Source organism: Astatotilapia calliptera, unplaced genomic scaffold, assembly GCF_900246225.1.
Source record: "Astatotilapia calliptera unplaced genomic scaffold, fAstCal1.2 U_scaffold_1, whole genome shotgun sequence".
NCBI classification, from domain to species: Eukaryota; Metazoa; Chordata; class Actinopteri; order Cichliformes; family Cichlidae; genus Astatotilapia; species Astatotilapia calliptera.
Genome location: NW_020535618.1, coordinates 2013484 through 2032724, shown reverse-complemented (window position 1 = coordinate 2032724; position 19241 = coordinate 2013484). Strand labels below are relative to the sequence as shown.

Below are 19241 nucleotides of genomic sequence, written 5' to 3'. Positions count from 1 at the left end.
AATCAGTTTCTAATATTCATTGCTGCGCATTCATTGGTTGCTTCATGAGATAAACACTGAGCACTACAGACACAGGGATGATTCAGCTTTATCACATATTGCATCAGATCAGTACAGATCATGTGTAAACCAAAAACAAACTCAACATGGTTTCAGCAGTTTCTTCTTACCTTCAACAAACAATACATCTAAAATGTATTAAGTATAAAGTAAGTAATGTGTCTAAAGATCAAATTTTTTTTCACTTGATATTCATGATGTAAACATTTATATGAATTTTACTTAAACCAAATGAATGTTGCACAAGTACTATATTATATTATATTGAATTCAAGATGGCAGCATGCTCTTTGTTTGTTACGTGTCCGTCTAATTAGTTGTTTTTAAAAGATTTTTTAATCTATCTCTTAACGTATTTCTTAACTAATTTTTTTAACGTATTTTTTAACCAGACAGTTAATATTGCATGGATTGTTTGGAAAAACGTGTGGTTGGTAGATGCTTTGGAAGTTGATGGATGCATCTTCCTGGAGCTAACAAGCCTAGCCTGACCCTGTACCGTCCTCCTGGAGTTATTTGGCCTAGACCCGGCTCTATCCCATCTTCCAGGAGCTAACTGGCTAGGGTCTGGCCCTGCACCGTCCTCCAGGAGTCAATTGGCTTAAGCTTAGGCCTGGCCCTGTGCCATCCTTGTGGAGCTAACAGGCTAAGGACCAGCCTTGTACCATCTCCCATGAGCTAACTGGCTTAGGCCTGGCCCTGTGCCATCCTTGTGGAGCTAACTGGCCTAGGTCCGGCCTTGTACCATCTCCCATGAGCTAACTGGCTTAGGCCTGGCCCTGCACCGTCCTTCAGGAGCTAATTGGCTTAGGCCCGATCCAGCATCTTCCCACAGGAGCAAATTGGCTAAGATCTGCCCCTGCACTGTCCTCCAGGAGTAAACCGGCTTAGGCCTGGCCCAGCGCTATCCTTTTGGAGTTAACTGGCTTAGGTCTGGTCCGGTGCCATTTTCCTGGAGCTAACTGGTTTGCTTCACCCAGAGGTCTGTACTGTTCACTTCTGTTAAGTACTAAAATTGTGGATGATGGCAGTATTTACTATTCTAATTTGCCTCTTGGCCTTTTTGGACCCTCGGATAAGCAATTGCTTATGGACACATAGCAGGGGAACCTCTGAAAATGATTTTTATCTACAAGAGAATTTTGAAAAAGGAACACGCTCTATAATGTTGCAAAAATCAGAGCAGTTATCAACTCAGTTGGATCATGACATTAGTTTCATGCATGTTTTGCCCAGAGACTTATCTAAACTTCAGTCTATTCTGGCCTTGCATACTTATTTCATTTGCCCATTTAATGGAGGTTTCAGCTCGGGTTCAACATATCAAAGCATTGAACCCAAATCAAAGGCGAAACAGAGGTTGTTGATTGTCTTGCTTCTACTTTTGTCAGGAAATGTGCAACCAAATCCTGGCCCTGAACTGCAATATTCCCAGACTCCTTCTGATTTTAAAATAATGTCTGGTGTCAAATATATTCATCTTAATGTGCGCAGCCTACTACCGAAGATGGACATGGTCAAAATTTGGGTTAAATCTACAGATGCAGATGTTGTTATAATTTCTGAAACTTGGTTAACTAAATCTATTACTAATGAAGACATTAATATATATGGGTACAATGTATATCGCACTGATAGGCCAAAAAAAGGAGGCGGTGTAGCTATTTATGTCAAATCAAGATTTAATGCTTCGATTGTTCTGTCCCAATCGATATGCAAACAAATGGAGTTTTTGGCCTTGAATGTAGATATTGCTAATACTTTTTCGATAACCATTGCTGGGTGTTACAGGCCCCCATCTGCTTCAAAAGAAGCATTATCTTCATTAAAGCACCTTTTGGCTAAATTAAATTATACTGAACTACTAATGGCTGGAGACTTGAACTGGGACTGGCTAAATGCAACTTCTGGTGAATTTAAAGAATTCTGCGATTCAATTAATCTTACCCAGCTAGTCTATCTTCCTACCAGGCCAAATCTTAAATGCCCTGAAAAGTCTACATTAATTGATTTGGTTTTAACAAATGTACCTCATAAATTCTCTTAGCTTGGTGTTTTCTGTAATGACCTAAGTGATCACTGTGTTGTTGCTGTTTGCAGAAATGCTAAAATTCCAAAATGTAAGCCACGCATAGTGTGCAAAAGGAATCTTAAACAATTTAATGAACAGGCTTTTCATCATGATTTGTCATTAGTTAATTGGGAAAAAATCAGACTATTACCAGATGTAGAGCTAGCTTGGACATATTTTAAGGAAAGTTTTATGGGAATTGTTAATAAACATGCCCCCTTACGGAAAGTTAGAATTAAAGGTCGAGAAAATCCTTGGTTTTCGCAGACACTCGCAGATAGCATACACAAGCGTAATAGAGCATGGGACAAGGCGAGACAAACAGATACTTCCACTGATTGGTCTGTTTTCAAACAGCTTAGAAATAAATGTACTTCTCTTATTAAAAAGGCCAAATCTGAATACTTTTTGTCTGTCACCACTGAGAACCTCAATGAGCCACAGAAATTTTGGAAAGTAATCAAGTCTTTTTCCGCCAATAAAATGACTCAAACCTTTCCTAAATCTGTTGTAAAAGATTCAGTCTCAATTAATGATAAAACTGAAATTTTGAATTGTTTTAATGATCACTTTCTATCAGTGGGTTCCCTGTTTGCTTCTGCAGAAACTTTTTTTAACAAATACTTGCCCAGAACTCTGTTTTCTGGAGACCGTTTTAACTTTGTACATTTTAGTGTTTATGAAGTGCATAAAGCTTTAAAGGCTTTGGATCACAGAAAACCTCCTGGTCCAGACTTGATGGAACCTTATTTTTTGAAGTTGGCAGCTGATTTTATTGCAGAACCACTCTCAATTCTATTTAATTTTTCAATTAAAACCAAAGAAATTCCATCGGTTTGGAAATCAGCTTTCGTTTTGCCTTTATTGAAAGGAGGTGATCCATCGGTATTGACTAATTATAGGCCAATATCAAATTTGTGTGTTCTATCCAAAATCCTGGAATCTCTAGTTTGTGACCAGTTGAAAGAGTTTTTGTACTCTAATGATATTGTCTCCAAATTTCAGTCAGGCTTCAGGAAAAAACACAGTACTAACACTGCCACTATGAAAGTGATAAATGATATTATTGTGGCACTTGATAAGAAATTGTACTGTGCGTCACTCTTTATTGACCTCTCAAAAGCTTTTGACACTGTTGATCATGCAGTCCTAAAAAACAGACTGCTCAGCCTTGGATTGTCAGAACATGCATCAGCGTGGTTCTCAAATTATCTGAAAAATAGAACCCAGTGCATTAAACTTGAAGGTCTTTGTTCTAAATTTGTTGCTGTCCACAAGGGGGTGCCACAGGGCTCAGTTTTGGGTCCCCTTCTGTTCCTTTTATATATCAATGACTTGGGTCAAAATGTCTCAGACACAAATTTGCATTTTTATGCTGACGACACAGTTATTTACTGTTATGGATCATCTCTTGCTCAGGCCATTGAAATTTTACAGAAAGCCTTTGTTGCTTTCCAGCATTCACTTATTCAGCTAAAATTAGTTCTCAATGCTGACAAGACTAAGCTAATGTTGTTTTCCAAGTCAAAGAAGGTCCCGGAGCCTATTGCAGTGGTGTCCACCCTTGAAGGAAATGTCATAGAGGTAGTTCATGAATATAAATACCTTGGTGTCTGGATTGATGACTCCTTCACCTTTAAACCACATATAGAGAGACTAGTAAAGAAACTGAGACTTAAACTTCGTTTTTTCTTCCGTAATAAACAGTGCTTTTCTTTTGCAGTAAAAAAACGTCTTGTCACTGCAACCTTTTTATCTGTGTTAGATTATGGTGACATTCTGTATATGAACGCTTCTTCTTCATGTCTTCTAATGTTGGACACGATGTATCATGCTTCCTTGAGGTTTATTACCAATTGTAAATACCTGACCCATCACTGTGATTTGTACTTAAGAGTAAAATGGCCTTCTTTGGCCATTAGAAGACAGGGGCATTGGTACACTTTTATTTACAAAGCTATGCTTGGATTGCTGCCTCCTTATATTTGTACTTTGGTCACAAGGACAAATAGTGGTTCTTACTCCTTGCGCTCAAATGATCAGCTGCTGTTGTCTGTTCCCCTTTTCCGCACAGAGCTGGGTAAGAAAGCCTTTGTCCACTCTGCGCCTTTTTCGTGGAACATGTTACAGAAAGACTGGAAACTAACTGAATTGTTGTCTTTAAATGTTTTTAAAACTAAACTCAAAGGCCTACAGGCTGCCTCAATAATGTGTAATTGTTTTGTGTAATTTTAACTTTGTTTGTTTGTATGTATTTGTCTTGAAATGTGTTGCCTCTTGGCCAGGACTCCCTTGAAAAAGAGGTCTTTGATCTCAACGGGACATTCCTGGTTAAATAAAGGTTAAATAAAAAATAAATAAATAAATAAATAAAATATGCAAATAAATAGAAATTAATTAATTAATTAAATAAATAAATAAATTATTAATAATAATTATTAATAATAATAATAACAATAACAATAACAATAATAATAATAATAATAATAATACATGGAGGTCACCACATGATCACAACAAAAAATTAAGCTGACAACAGAGCCAAGTGTGGATTTATGTTCTGAGAAAAAAAAGAAAATGCAGAAATATGAATAATGTGATTATTGTGGTTTACATGGGATTGTAGTTTGTGTTCTGTTTTCTAGAACAACCACAGCCAAACCCACCTACGTAAGTGTTCTGCAAAATCTGCCAATTAAAGAACTGGAAGATCATCACCTGGCCTTGTCATTTGCTTGAGGGCCATACTAGCATTTAACCAGTGCACACCCTATGATCAGCACCATAGAAAACTGAACCGTAGCATCAGAAACTAACATAACATTTGATGAAGAAGGTCTAAACATTAATGAAAGCAGCACAGAGTCAGGAGCAGAGAGGTCCTTGAAGCTGCAGATCAGACTGTAAAGATGAATTGTTGAGGAGGAAGAAGCAGATGTGAAGTTTTCAGTGTGACAGCATGTTGTCAGTCAGAGCTGCTCACAGTATAAATGTGGGACTAGAAGGAAGGACGAGAGCAGCCTGATGTGAACAGAAGAAGCTCTGATGTTTGTCACAAACTGTGCAGCCGGCCTGGAGCTACAGGCTGGTTTACCTGAAACCTTCAGACTGAACACACAGAGCTCCAGCTGTGAGCTGCTCATCAAACTCAACACGGGTTACTAAATACGGAACTTGGTGGTGCAGCAGATACTGGAAAACACAATAAAAACTCCAGCCAGCCAGTAGATGGCAGCGATCTGCTAAACCAGGATCTGAAAAACTGAAGCTGTTAATTCAGCTCTGTGCAGTGGGCAATCATAATGAAGCACTTTATTTCAAGTTGTAGAGTCCTTCTACATATTTTTGGCAACCAAACAGGACCATGTTGAAAAGTTTTGAGTAATAAACTTTAATACATGTTTCAAAGCTTCACAAAGCTTCCTCTGACCATAACGATAGTGCATACGTTTTTTGTTTTTGTTGTTTTCTGTGTGTCACAGTAGTGGGTCTGCAACCCAGTGTTTTGTGTAATTTAATTTCATTCTCTGATTACTGTGTTTTTCTCCATGTTTCCTTTTTTTTTTTTTTGTTGAAAGTCTCTTATGTTCTTTCCTCATTGTGTTGGGTTTTACTTCTCTGTGGTGTCATTACATTTCCTCATGTGTTCTCACTTCTTCTGACCACTTCCCGTGTGTATTTAATCCCCTGTCTTCCTCTGTTCATTGTCAGGTCATTTGTTGTACTTGCTGTGTGTGTGTGTGTGTGTGTGTGTGTGTGTGTGTGTGTGTGTGTGTGTGTGTGTGTGTGTGTGTGTGTGTGTGTGTGCATGCTCATCAAAAATGAAAGCACATGATGAGTTTTCAGTTGAGCACAAAAATGGTTCTGAAGCTGAAGATGAACCTGTAGTTCCTGATTAACTGTTCAGGATTTAGATTGAGGTTATTGTTCCCTCTACATCAACTAGAAAGTGTTTTGGGTCAGTTACCCTTTATCTTAGTAAGTGTTTTAAGTATTTGCTACATAAATAAAAGTGATGGCATAAGATGTAAGTATAACTACAAAATTATTGCGCTAGCTTATGTGGTTGCAGTTCTACAAGGATTTAAAAGTAGTTGCGCAAAATGGAGCGTGCCCGCTCTGACCGGTTTTAAAGGGTTAAAAAGTTATCAAATTTATTTCTGACATCTAGTTAGGCCATCTAGTCCCTTTCCTTTTAGCTCACAGATTAGCTATTATATTGACAAACGAATTGTTGTTGTTGTTGTTGTTTTTGTTTCCTCACTGCCAGTTGTATTTCAGGATTTTGAATACATCTGGCAGTATTAGCTAGCTACTGTTTTTAGTAAGCTAATGTGCTCTTCAGAAATTCTAAGCCGCTCAAACTGTGGACTCTAACTAGTGTTAGAGCAATGGCCTCTAACACCAGTTAGGTCTATGACTGGACTCTCATACATCACAGCACCACACACACTCTGTTTATTTGCACACTTCTTATAATTTCTTTCTTAAATTGTTCATTTGGACATCCTATTTTTTATCTTTATAATTTACATCGAACTCTTAGTTTAGTCTTTAATTCTTAAGTTAAATTCCTAATTTATTGTTTACATCCGTTAGACCCTTTCTTATTTAACTGTAATTTTTTTTTGTAATTTTCTCTAAATTTCTAAATGTAAAATTTGTAATTTTGTAAATCTTGAACATTTCTGTAGTGTAGTTTAATGGTCGGGCATTGCACAGCAATGAGCATTTCACTGCATGTTGTACTGTGTATGATTATGTGTGTGACAATTAAAATTTGAATTTGAGCTTCAACATTTCAAGGCCTGAAGAGTCATCTATGTGCATGGGCAAGACAACCTGTTGCAAGTCCGACTGAGAATCAGGGTGAAGATTAAAGCGCATATTTTCCACAGTGTCTTCTCTTCATTGGCTCCCTGTTAAATCCAGAATTGAATTCAGAACTGCTCATAGAGGGTCATTGCATTGTTGGGGTTTCTTTGTATTATCTCAGAGCCTTTACGGTGCAATCTGTCAGTCCGCCCCAGGGCAGCTGTGGCTACAATGTAGCTTGCCATCGCCAGTGTTTGAATGGGTGGATGACTGAATGTAGTGTGAAGCGCTTTGGGGTCCTTTGGGACTAGAAAAGCGCTATACAAATACAGGCCATTTTACAATATAAAGGGTTTTGAGGCGACTGTTAAGCTGCATTGATTCATTCACAGACACTCACAATTTTATACTCTTCTTACTGTACTGATATTCATTCGTGTGTGCATATATGATCTAATAAATGCATCTAATTCAAACGGACACACTATAAAATGAGGAAGAAGGTATAAAGCAGTGTGAAAGCTAGGCAATTACTGCCAAAAGCAAAAGAGGAACTATACTTGTCAATTTTCAGTAACAGTTCATCACCCTAACAGCAGCTCAAAGAAAACGCTAGTCAATCGAGCATTTAGCCATTTGTCAGCATTCTGATTTCATTCAGCACAATGGAGACTTTAGTGGGACTGTTGCTTTTGCTTCTCACTTATTCAGCCTCAGCAGGTATGTATGCTTACTACCCAACAGTTTTTACAGCTGCAACACTGAACACAGTATTTTTTTTTCTAGTGTAAACATCAATGATTTTGTATATCCAAGGGAATTACACATCTTTAAAATGTGTGCAATATAAAGTAAATGTTTAAATCGATGTAGGGTCCGCAACAAGTAGAAAATATTTAATCAAAACATTTAGGATTGTGGATCAGAACCTTGATATTTCTCTCAATATTTCAACAGCTCCGTCTGTCAGTGCTACAGCCGTCAGTGCTACAGCCGTCATTACTTCTGCTGTCAGTGCTTCTGCTGTCAAGGCTCCAGCTGTCAAGGCTCCAGCTGTCAGGGCTCTAACCATCAATACTTCAGCGGTGGATGGAAATACAAGTAAGAGCATTTTATTGAACACAATTTGTATAATTAAATTTAAAATAATTTTTAAAAATGAATGGAATGAATGAAAATAACATTTATCCAAGGGCGTAGATTTGGTTTTGGCATTGGTGGGGACGGATGATTCAACCACCGAACTCTGCCCTTTTTCTTTTTTTTTTCCTTTTTGTCTTTGCTTCTTGATAATAAAAAAAAAGGAGAAATATACTTGTCTACATATGCTTGTGAAATGCACTTCACACACGTACACACACGCTGTTAAGAGATATATTCTAAAACACTTCTTCAGCAGAGAATCAGAGAGGAGAAACAGACAGATTTTCTTGCTAGCAAGGGTAGCCTCCAGAGCTCACACACCAAGAGTGAGGCTCCAAGATTCGCAAATGAGAGACTACCCCGGTCTTTATTTATACTTCAGTGGGGGGTTGTTCCTTACATTGGAGTGTGTGTGTGTGTGTGTGTGTGTGTGTGTGTGTGTGTGTGTTTGTTTGTGTGTGTGTGTTTCAGAGTGTGACCCCTTAAACGACTTCCCTTAACCTGCTGGTCTGGAAAATCCAACAGTTCATCTATATGTAAAAAGGCACTTAGACTAGAACAGACATAGCTACGTTAATCCTACCGTAAAACAATAAGACAAGGTACAACCTTTCCCATGCTCCTAGGATGTGGGGGTGAAGTCAGAACACCCTGGGAAGTACACACCGTTGTTACAGACTTCCTAGGATGAGACATTCTTTAAATATGTCACCAACTATATACTTCTAAACACAAATGATTACATGCAGTGTTCTACCATATGCAAACTTATATAATTAAAAGATTATACTGACTACTAAATACAATTTTCCATTGACACACCCACAGTTGTTTGTCGCCAGATGCCACATTTATTTATAGTTTTCACTTGTTATGACCGACCACCGTCTGACAGCTCCGGTCTCAGCTGATTTCCAGCCTCCCCTCCGCTCCTCTCCCGTCTCACTATAAAAGGGAAGGAAACCATCATCAGTCCAAACGCCATCAGCTGTTCTCACCTGCGTCTCCAGCACAGCCCCGTTGAGCTCACTACACCACTCCTCCCCTGCAGCCGCGCCCGGGACCACACCTCTGCCACAATGCTATTCTGCATGCTTTTAAACCATTTAAAATTACAATTCATAGTTTTTTTTATGTGAACTATATAATGTTAAATTACTATTAAACAAATGACTGACTAAGTATTTTAGGCTTTAGTTTACTTCCACATTCCATATAAATCAGGTATCATACAAAAATAAAAATAGCTTCAAATACAGTCATGACAATAAAAGAATATGACTTTAAGGACTTAACAACATTACTTCAGTTATAATACACCAACATCTCTGACACATTAGCACTAAGGGAACTCTTAATGACCTGGTGGTTTTTGTCCATAAAACTACTCATCTAAGATGACCACAAAGTAAAAGATCTCTTCAGCAAAATTATGCAACATTTTAGGCACTATTGCCCCGATCAGATCAGTGAGCTGGGATTTTTTTTATTCTAAACATGAACAACTGTTACAGCAACAGACATGGACTACTGGTGTCCCACACAACAACTCAATGTCCACTATGTGAAGGAGCCAAACACATGCCTGCTCCTCTCGGTAACTGAGATAAACTGCTGGCATATTGGTTTTACATCTATACTGTCCAGTCTCTCCTGGTGGACACACAGCAGCATTGTTTAATCTCATTTGAGTCATTGTTGGCCTTAGCCATCTTTTTAGTCTTCTGAGAGCACTGAAGTATCTTCATCCTAAGAACATGCGTTTTATCCTCAGATTAAAATTATTATTCTGTGCTTGATGTGCCTCACCTTTGGCCCTGGCTCTTCCCCTCTGACTGCACTAGGACATATTGCTACCTGATAAAATAACACATTGATTTGTGCCATATAAAAAGTGAGACATGTCAATTCAGATTATTTGTCAAATATACACTAATGAATCAATTTACATCAGCAGCCTAACAATTGTTATGATGATAAATACTAGTTCATCTATAGCACCAAATCATCAGTCAGTCACCTGCGTCTTGTAGCGTAGCTTCTGATTGGGCAGACCACCGTTTTACCTCCCTCGTGGTTACTTCTTCCCTCCGTATGTTTTGTTTATACTGGGGAATGAGGAAGATGGCGTTGTGATCAGAATTCCCAATGAGGGCTGCGCCCAGGTCCTTGTTTTGAAGCGAACTCAGCACATCATGTCCGAATTACATGATGTGCTGAGTTCTCATTGTAGCAGCAGACTTTATTAAAGCGAACCTCAGACAAGTCATGCCAAACTTTTACCAGCATGTCTCGTGTCCAACGAGGGGGGATCAAATTTTGGATCACTGCTACACGCCATACAAGCAGGGCTACAAAGCTGTCTCACACCCGGCTTTTGGGAAGTCTGACCACAACGCCATCTTCCTCATATATATATATATATATATATATATATATATATATATATATATATATATATATAAAATGTTCTTCCTCTCCCCCCCCCCCCCCCCGTTTTTGCACATGTCGAGGAGCGTGTCAGGCTACATTTCACTGTGTGTTATACTTGTATAACTATGCATGTGACAAATAAAGAACCTTGACCTTGCCTCTTCACCTCTGTCTGAGCTACAACATGTCAGGTGTCAGGTGTCAGGTGACAGAGGCAGAGCTGCCTCTGTCACCTGACAAATAGGACATACATGTCAATAGGAATAAAATGTGAAGCTGCTTCAGTGTTTCTCTCAATTTGTGCAGATCTTGACTCATCAGTAATGTTTGTGGGGTGAGTGCATTTTTAAAACAATTTGTGCAAACTGCACTACAAGGTGGATATTTGCAAAACCACCTCATAAAATATTGTCTCACAAATTAACCCTATGAATATGTCAGTACCATTAGGATGAAATTATTGTGTCACCAACATTTAACGTTAGACATATAATTTTAACAGCCTCAGTAAACTAATATCCTGGCTTGCTCGAGTCTGCCGTTTTCTCTGATAGTTTCAATCAAAATTAGAAATGCTGCTCTGAGAGACTGAGATAACTAATAGTGCTGCCTCTTGTGCAGTTAGTTTCCAAAACACGTTATTAATGGGTACATACAGTTTTAGACTGATGTGGGCCAAAGCCTAGCATAGCCTGTAACGTTATTATGACGGACACATTTTATGAGTTAATTTGGCTTTAAGTAGGGATGGGTATCAAAACCCGGTTCTTGTTGAGAACCGGTTCCCACTGTTTCAATTCCTTGGAATTGTTTGCCATTTTTGCAAACGATTCCCTTATCGATTCCAGTCACCCCGAATGACGTCACCACGTTGCGGAGCGTCATTTACCTGGCAGGAAACACGGCGCCTAAGCAGCTCAAACGCTCAAAAGTTTGGATATACTTTACGAGAACGGATGACAACAGGGCAACTTGCAATACTTGCAATGTAGATATTTCATTTAAGGGAGGAAACACTACGAATATGCAAAAGCATTTGCTCACAAAACACGCGATGCCCTTAAATGAATGTCGTGTTTTTAATTCCGCTCCGGACTCGTGAATCTCAACCCAGCAGCAGCGGTAACGTTTGCACGTCCTCTCCCGTTAATGCGGCAGGTAAATAATCAACTAACAGTGCATATTATGTTAGCGCGATCTGCCTTATTACAAAACCTGACATTACTGTGCATTTAGGTGACCATGATAAGAGAGACAGACTGAGTCTGGCTCAGATGCTGGCAGTTGTCGCTGCAGTCTACCGGTAGCGTCTCCTTTCAGGCCAGGATAGACGAATGTCACCGAGCAGTGACTAAGTTTGTGGTAAAAGGCTTGCACCCATTTGCCACAGCAGATGCCCCCGATTTTTGGTAAGTGAATGTGTTTAATTGTAGGCAGGGACATTACTGGATATTCTTGTGTAATTGCTACAGAATAATTTATGTTATACTTTGTTATTGCTACAGACGAATATTTATTTTATTATTTTACATTTACAATTTTTGTTTCCTGGGGACCCTGTGACACCCCGTTGAAGAGCCAGGCTGTGGATCTCTTTGTAAGGCTGTAAGGCTTTGTAAGGCCATGTTACTCCTAAATGTCTGTCTTGTTCAAAGAGAAGATATAAAACAAAGTTCTAAGCTAATCGACCTTAGTGTTCTCCTTTTTAAAAAATAAGAATCGATAAGAGAATCAATAAAGAATCGAATCGTTAAACAGAATCAAAAATGGAATCGGAATCGTGAAAATCTTATCAATACCCATCCCTAGCTTTAAGTGACTTACAGGTTTCTTTGAAAAATACTTTCTTATATCCAGGTTCTTCCTTTTTGCTGCCGTCCTCCTCTCCTCCTCGCAGCGCAGGCTTTCTGCTGCTAAAGCTAAACAGAGCTCCCTGAAAGGCACAGCCAATCACATTGTCCATATTTGTCACATGAGGTCGGACTCCAGTAGAGAACGTAATTAAACTCTTTCTGCACCGCTGGGTGAATGAGACGCTGACAGATCGTTTTTTTCTTTCTATTGGGTTTGTTTTTCTTTACTCGAAGAGATCAAATTATTGGTGGGGACAATTCAATAATCGCTGAATATTGGTGGGGACATGTCCCTTCCGTCCATGCCAAATCTACGCCCTTGCATTTATCCATGTTTTACCAGTTATCTGGGTCGAAGTCCCAGGGGCAGCAGTGTAAAGCACTCAGCAGGGGTTGTAAATGGGAAATGGTGTGTGTGTTCGCACAAGCACATTTTTTCCAAGTGCTTTCCTCACTATTATCCACATGCATCCATACACCGATGGATGCATCGGAGAGCAATTTGGAGTTAGTATCTTCCTCATGCCCATTTGGTATTCAGCCTAGGGGAAGCCAGGAATCGAACCACCATCCTTCCAATCGGTAGATGACCTGCTCTACGGCCTGAGCTACAGCCACAGAACAGAATGACGGCTGAGATAACCTATGGAGAAAACTAATTCCCCAATTACATCTAACCAAATCTTATTTAGTTATATTGTTAGACTACAAGTAGTTCAACAACAGATGAGAGTAAGAAAAGGATTTTAGTAGTTAAACATCTCTCACAGTGTTTCAACAGCTCCAAAAAACATGTCAAAAAGTCTAAATTTACTCTGATTGTGGTATTTTTATTTTTAAATATTAATTGAGCAGTTATGACAACAAATTCTTCTTTTTGTGTAAAAAATATTATTTTACTTTCAGTGTTATCCCAGCAGACATTAAACAGATGTAAGTGTTTCAGTTGGTGATCCAAAACCAACAGAAGGTTTAAGTAACTATGTTGGGAAACCACATTATTTATATATTGAGGCTAAATAAAAATAGCAATTGCAAAGTTTATTTATTCAAATAATTATTAAGGAAAATATACTTGGCATAAACTGAATGTATTCCAGTAAAGTAAATATTTAAACAGAAACCAGAATATTTGGTTTCATTTGATCCGATTCCAACAAGTATAATATTTGACATTGTACTTTTGCTACAAAATTACATAGAAAATTTATACGTAATCAGATTAATTGCATTTAAGTAAAAAGTTTATTTTCAAGCCATTTCTTGCATATATTTTTCAGGTTCTCAAGCTAACACACGCCTTGCCATCATTGCTGGCACTGCCATTGCTGCCGTTGTGGTCGTGATAATCTTCTATGTAATTGCCCGGAGATGTGGTAAGTTTATTCTTGCATTAGGGAGTTGTTGCTGTTGTTGCCGTTGTTGTGTGCTATAAGTAGAATTAAACAAGCTAAAAAGGAAAAAAAAAAAACATGCAAAAGATATACAGGATTATATGCCATGATATCAAATACACAAAATAATACATATTCATATTTTACCAATATCACTAATATGACAAAAATACATCAAAACAAAATCACTAAGTTATTTTGTGATTATTATAAGGTAACTTCTAAAAAGTATCCAACTGTGCTAACCTGCAACACAGTGAATTTTACCTTTAGAACCTGTACAAACTAAAATACATCGGCTTCTTTGTTGCAAAGTAATATTCACCTTTTGGCTAAATTTGACATTTTTAGCCTTTCAGATAAATCTCTCATTTTAATTGTGCTATGAATGATTATTTTTAAGCTTTCTGTTTATCCAAAATAACAAGCTACTATAAACTGTCCATCCACTTTTGACTGTCTGTCTGTGTGTGTGTGTGTGTGTGTGTGTGTGTGTGTGTGTGTGTGTGTGTGTGTGTGTGTGTGTGTGTGTGTGTGTGTGTAGGTGCAACGAACGAGCAAATCTTTGAATCTTGTGGCAAACCCTTTTTTAAGCTCGCAATGGCATGCTCTGAGCTGCTTCAAAAAACGGAATAAAAGGGTTTGATTTTTTGTCTTTTGGATACTAAAGATTTTTCATTCATACTGTTTTTAATAGCTTTTAGCACACTTGTTATATCTGTCTTTCTTATATCTCTTTTGAAAAAAAAATCTGTATGCTTGAATGTTGTAGTCAATCGATTTTCTGTTTATGCTTAAAAAAATGTTCTGTTTAAAGATATTTATGAAATTGGGTGGTATGTATAACCTGCTTTTCTATAACTAATGAGCACTGTGGTGAAAATGGTCACTTCTGCTTGCATGACATGTTTCATCAAATAGACCAAATCAGATGTTCCTCACATTACATATGATCAATAAGACTGAGATCCCTCGGCTCAGACAAAAGCTTGTATGTGTGTTAGGATTTAGCCTAAACAGCAGGCACAGATACACAGAAATAGGAAGGTTTTTGATTTGATTATGTATAACAATGGGAAGAAGTAATTTGTGTTGTGATTGATAAACACTAATGTTCAAGTAAAGTTCAATAACGGGTGTTAAAAAGATAAAGATAGAATAAGTACTCAGAAATAAAAAAAAATGCATTGAATGACGGAAGGGGAATAATAAATTTCTGTTTGAGATTATAAGAAATCATGAAATGCAGTTATGCATAAAATGGGGGGGGGGGGGGTGGGGGGTGGATGATTGTTAACATCAGATGTTGTTCGTATCATAAAAACCTCTGCAGTTAATGATTATTCTCAGTTTCCCTGGGGGCATTGTCAAAGTGAGCAGAAGACTGGAAGACTCTGGTTGACATAGTCTTTTTTTTTATACCCACTAGAGATAATTTTTTTAAACTTTTCTTTAAACTCTTACATTTTGAATGTGAATATTATTAACTGATTGAGCTGTTTCATTTGTTGTTTCTAAATTGCTTAATAAAGTATCTTTTTTTGCGATTAAAGTACATTTTGTGGACATTTCATTCTTTTGACGTAAAGATTGAACTTGGGCATGATTATTACCATCTACTTTTTTAAGGTTCTTATAAGTTATTCTAGTGTTTTTAAAACTAACAGATCCCTGTGGTCTATTTTAGACCGGGGAGGGGGGGGAAGGTTAATGAATTATGCTAATAGTGAGTAAAAAGTAAACAGTATAATACAGATAAATAAAAAAACACTCCCAAAACAGAAAAAAATTATTACAAATAAATTATTACAAAATATTAATAAAAGAACTATAAAAATGGAGGCAACTTTGCCTGTGGTAGAATGTATACAATGTATGAAAAAATCTTTGCTGCAGATACTAATTTTGTGTTTTAAGATTTATGAGTTTCATGCTTTCATAGTGGCACATGGGAGAACTGACATTTTCTCAGGTGGTACACACTGTAAAAAGTTTGAGAAACACTGATAAGGTAAGTGTATGTGTGCTTTTGGAAAACATTTACAGCTGCAGTACAGAATCTTTGAAACAAGCTAGCATAAAACATTTTTAGAATATAAAAAGAGCACTCTGCTTCTCTTTACAGCTCCTCACTCCACCAGGGAACCGTTTGGCATTTTCTGTGCAAATGTGATGTATGTACTGCGGCAGTCATAAGTTTTAGTAGAGTTGTTGCTGAACCACATAAAAATATATCATTAATTTTAAACTCCCCAATCAATGATAATGTTATGTTGGAATGTTGTTAAAGAGGGTCAAAAATGTTTCAACCCAGTTTGTTTTGCAGATTCTGTATAGCAGCTTTAATATAGGAAGGACACAACTTCCAGATTGTACGAGTAAAATAAGGTTTTTTCTCTTTGTCAGTTTAAGTGATCTAGGTAGCTCTGTTTTGGAAGTTCAGTTAACGCTAGAAATGTGTTTTGGAGTTTGTACGTGCTTTGTCTCTAGGGGCCACCGTAAATATTTATATATAAACATATGTAAATAAAATCACTTGTTTTTACATTAGTAATTCCTTTTGTGCATAATTTTATATTATTGTTAATAATAAATTAATTAAAGCAACAAAACAACCTGAAGAGCCGGTTGGGAGCCGAAAGAGCCGGTTCTCTAAAAAGAGCCGGAAATCCCATCACTAATCGCTCTGGCAGCAACACCGCTAGAGCCAGAGCAGGGGGGAGCTGGAACAAACCATTTTGGGAGGGGGGGGGTTATCTATACATTTGTTGTTAAAATGTTATGGCTCAACCAGGTATTGTATGCTTTTTATGTTTTTAGTAGTGTGTCACACAAATAGCAAATATTGTCAAAAAAAGTAAGAAATCTTTGGGGGTGCTTAAAATGTGCTAAAATCGCCCCTGGTCAGAAGCGCTCCGTCTTCACTGGACTCAGTGCAAAAAGAGATACAAACTATTAAAATAATGGTAAATGGTAAATGGCCTGTATTTATATAGTGCTTTACTAGTCCCTAAGGACCCCAAAGCGCTTTACATATCCAGTCATCCACCCATTCACACACACATTCACACACTGGTGATGGCAAGCTACATTGTAGCCACAGCCACCCTGGGGCGCAGTGACAGAGGCGAATAATAGAGAACAAAGAAACATTTCACGAAGAGTGAAAATAATATCACAACCAAAACCTTGATCTTGGGAATGTTGCTACCTGTAAACTTCATGTATTCAGTGGTTTATACAGTATGAACATTGGATTTAATTTTACTTTGTGTATGTTCATTTTTTTTTTTTTGCCATATTGAAATTAACCTTATATATTTTTAGATGATTGGTTATGTCTCCTACAGAAGAAAAGTTTAAAAGATGGATTTAGTCATAATTTCAACACATGCAGTGATAAGTAGGATGTATTCTAGATGTTGTGGTAAAAACTACAATTACGGACAAAAACTTCTACATGCATGGGCCACTTGATTAGGTACAACTGCACATTAAACTATACTGGTAGTCACTCTCAATTTGCCTATAAAAAATATAATTGCACCTGTCAGGGAAAACACTTACTGTGCAAAAAAAAAAAACAGTTAAAACTAGAGATGGCACGATACCACTTTTTTTATGTCCGATACCGATACCGATATCATAAATTTGGATATCTGCCGATACCGATATGAATCCGATATAGTGTTTTTTAATCAACAAAACTGTTTTTTAAATATCTTGCTGCATTTTGTATAAGTTCATACTCAAGTTTAAAACAACAACTACACTAAAGCTATTCTGTTATACCTGTATGCAAAAAAAATATTTCATAGTTCAGCAATACTGATCAATCTAATAAACTTAGACCTACACCATCCTCCCTATTCTGGTATTTTAAAGAGTACTTAGCATAAATATTAAGCAACCTAACTAATAGGGTTCCAACTCCCAGCAACAACAAAAATAAATAAATAAAAAATAGGGAACCACCCCTCACGCTCCACCTCATGATGCTTAATCGACGTAATCAACCTTAATTTGATGCAGTGTGAAAAAAAATGCACAGAAATCAATTATTTTTCAAGAAATATTAAATAGATTCAACATCTTTCTTCAACAAAATTGCAGACTGCACAGATGGTACCTTCCCAAAGGAAAAAGTACTATAGCTTACTAGGGTATATATATTAGACTTAATAGTTACTATATACAGTAATTGACTTCTATTCATTTTACATCAAATTAAAACTTTGGGTGTCAGATAATTATTTATTAAAAGCTAGACATTTTAAATGAGAATAAGAAAGAAAAGTATGTCTTTGTGCCCCCTTTTCCCTGTTAATGCCCTATCAGCCCCCCTGGCTAAACTTTGCTAGATCCGCCCCTGCACAGTTACCAGCCGTCAGCTACGTAGAAAAAGATCCTCGAGTAGAAAGTAATATTAAATAAATTCTAACAACAGCTGATCAAGCTTAAACGTGCTGCTGTTGTTCAGCCGCTGGTTTCCTCTTTCTGGTGCAAAGTGGGCCAAAAGCAAACTAGAGACACGGACTCGCGACAGAAAAGCCGATCAGCTGATCGTTAAGCAGTTTCATGATTGAAGTAGCAGCAAGAAGAGGCAGTCGCTCCATATATCGTTTGTTAAGCTTAACGCAGGAATGCTTTACAAACATTCAGAGATGGACTTACACACTTGCTTTACTTCTCTCGGGATAACTTTGTCGGAGATGAAATGCTGGGTTGCTAGCGAAGCTCCACATGCTATCCAGACCACTGACAGGTCCCGCATGCCACAGCCGCTCTATCACGTGATGCATACTGCTCCGACGTGCTAACGTTCTGAGGTGAGTTACGGCGTGTTGCAAGTTTTGTGAGGTGCTTTCGTGATATTTAATGGATCGGATTACATTTTTTATTTTTCTCCGATATCCGATCCAGTAATTTAGGTCAGTATCGGACCGATACCGATACATAATATCGGATCGGTCCATCTCTAGTTAAAACACATAAATAAAATAATAATAATAATAATAAATACAAATAAAATATATAATAAAACTTTTCTTCATAGTCAGCAAAGAACAAAAATTATTGGAAACATAGTCAAATTAATGAGCATGAGAGTACAGTATATTCAGCTTTGCAATATATATGAAATATATTCAGTTTTAGAATTTCTATTCAGTGTTAAATTTAGCTAGGCTCAAAGTGTTAATTCTAGTTTATTTAAATAAACGACATACTCACATGCAAAAGTGGGGAGGCACCAAGGGTGGAAAGAAGTTAATGTAAGGTGGCACATGCCACCACTGTAGATCTGGCCCTGCTTAGTACATTAGATCATGTTTTAGCTACAAATTTGCTCTCTTGCTGGAACGTTTGGTGTTCATGAAATGTAGTAAATGTGTCTGTTTGTTTACCAATTTATGAATTCATTCATCCTATCATTGAAATAACCACATGAGAGATGATATTGCAAATTAACTG

General features: G+C 37.5%; 1 long non-coding RNA gene across 1 annotated transcript; it reads left to right on the top strand.

Annotated features, from left to right (window-relative positions):
* The first annotated feature begins 432 nt into the window (after positions 1-432).
* Positions 433-14393, top strand: LOC113017211 (uncharacterized). The gene is made up of 4 exons (XR_003271420.1): positions 433-1042; positions 7904-8047; positions 13656-13751; positions 14314-14393. It is a non-coding gene; the product is annotated as an uncharacterized LOC113017211 (long non-coding RNA).
* The last annotated feature ends 4848 nt before the right edge of the window (positions 14394-19241 follow it).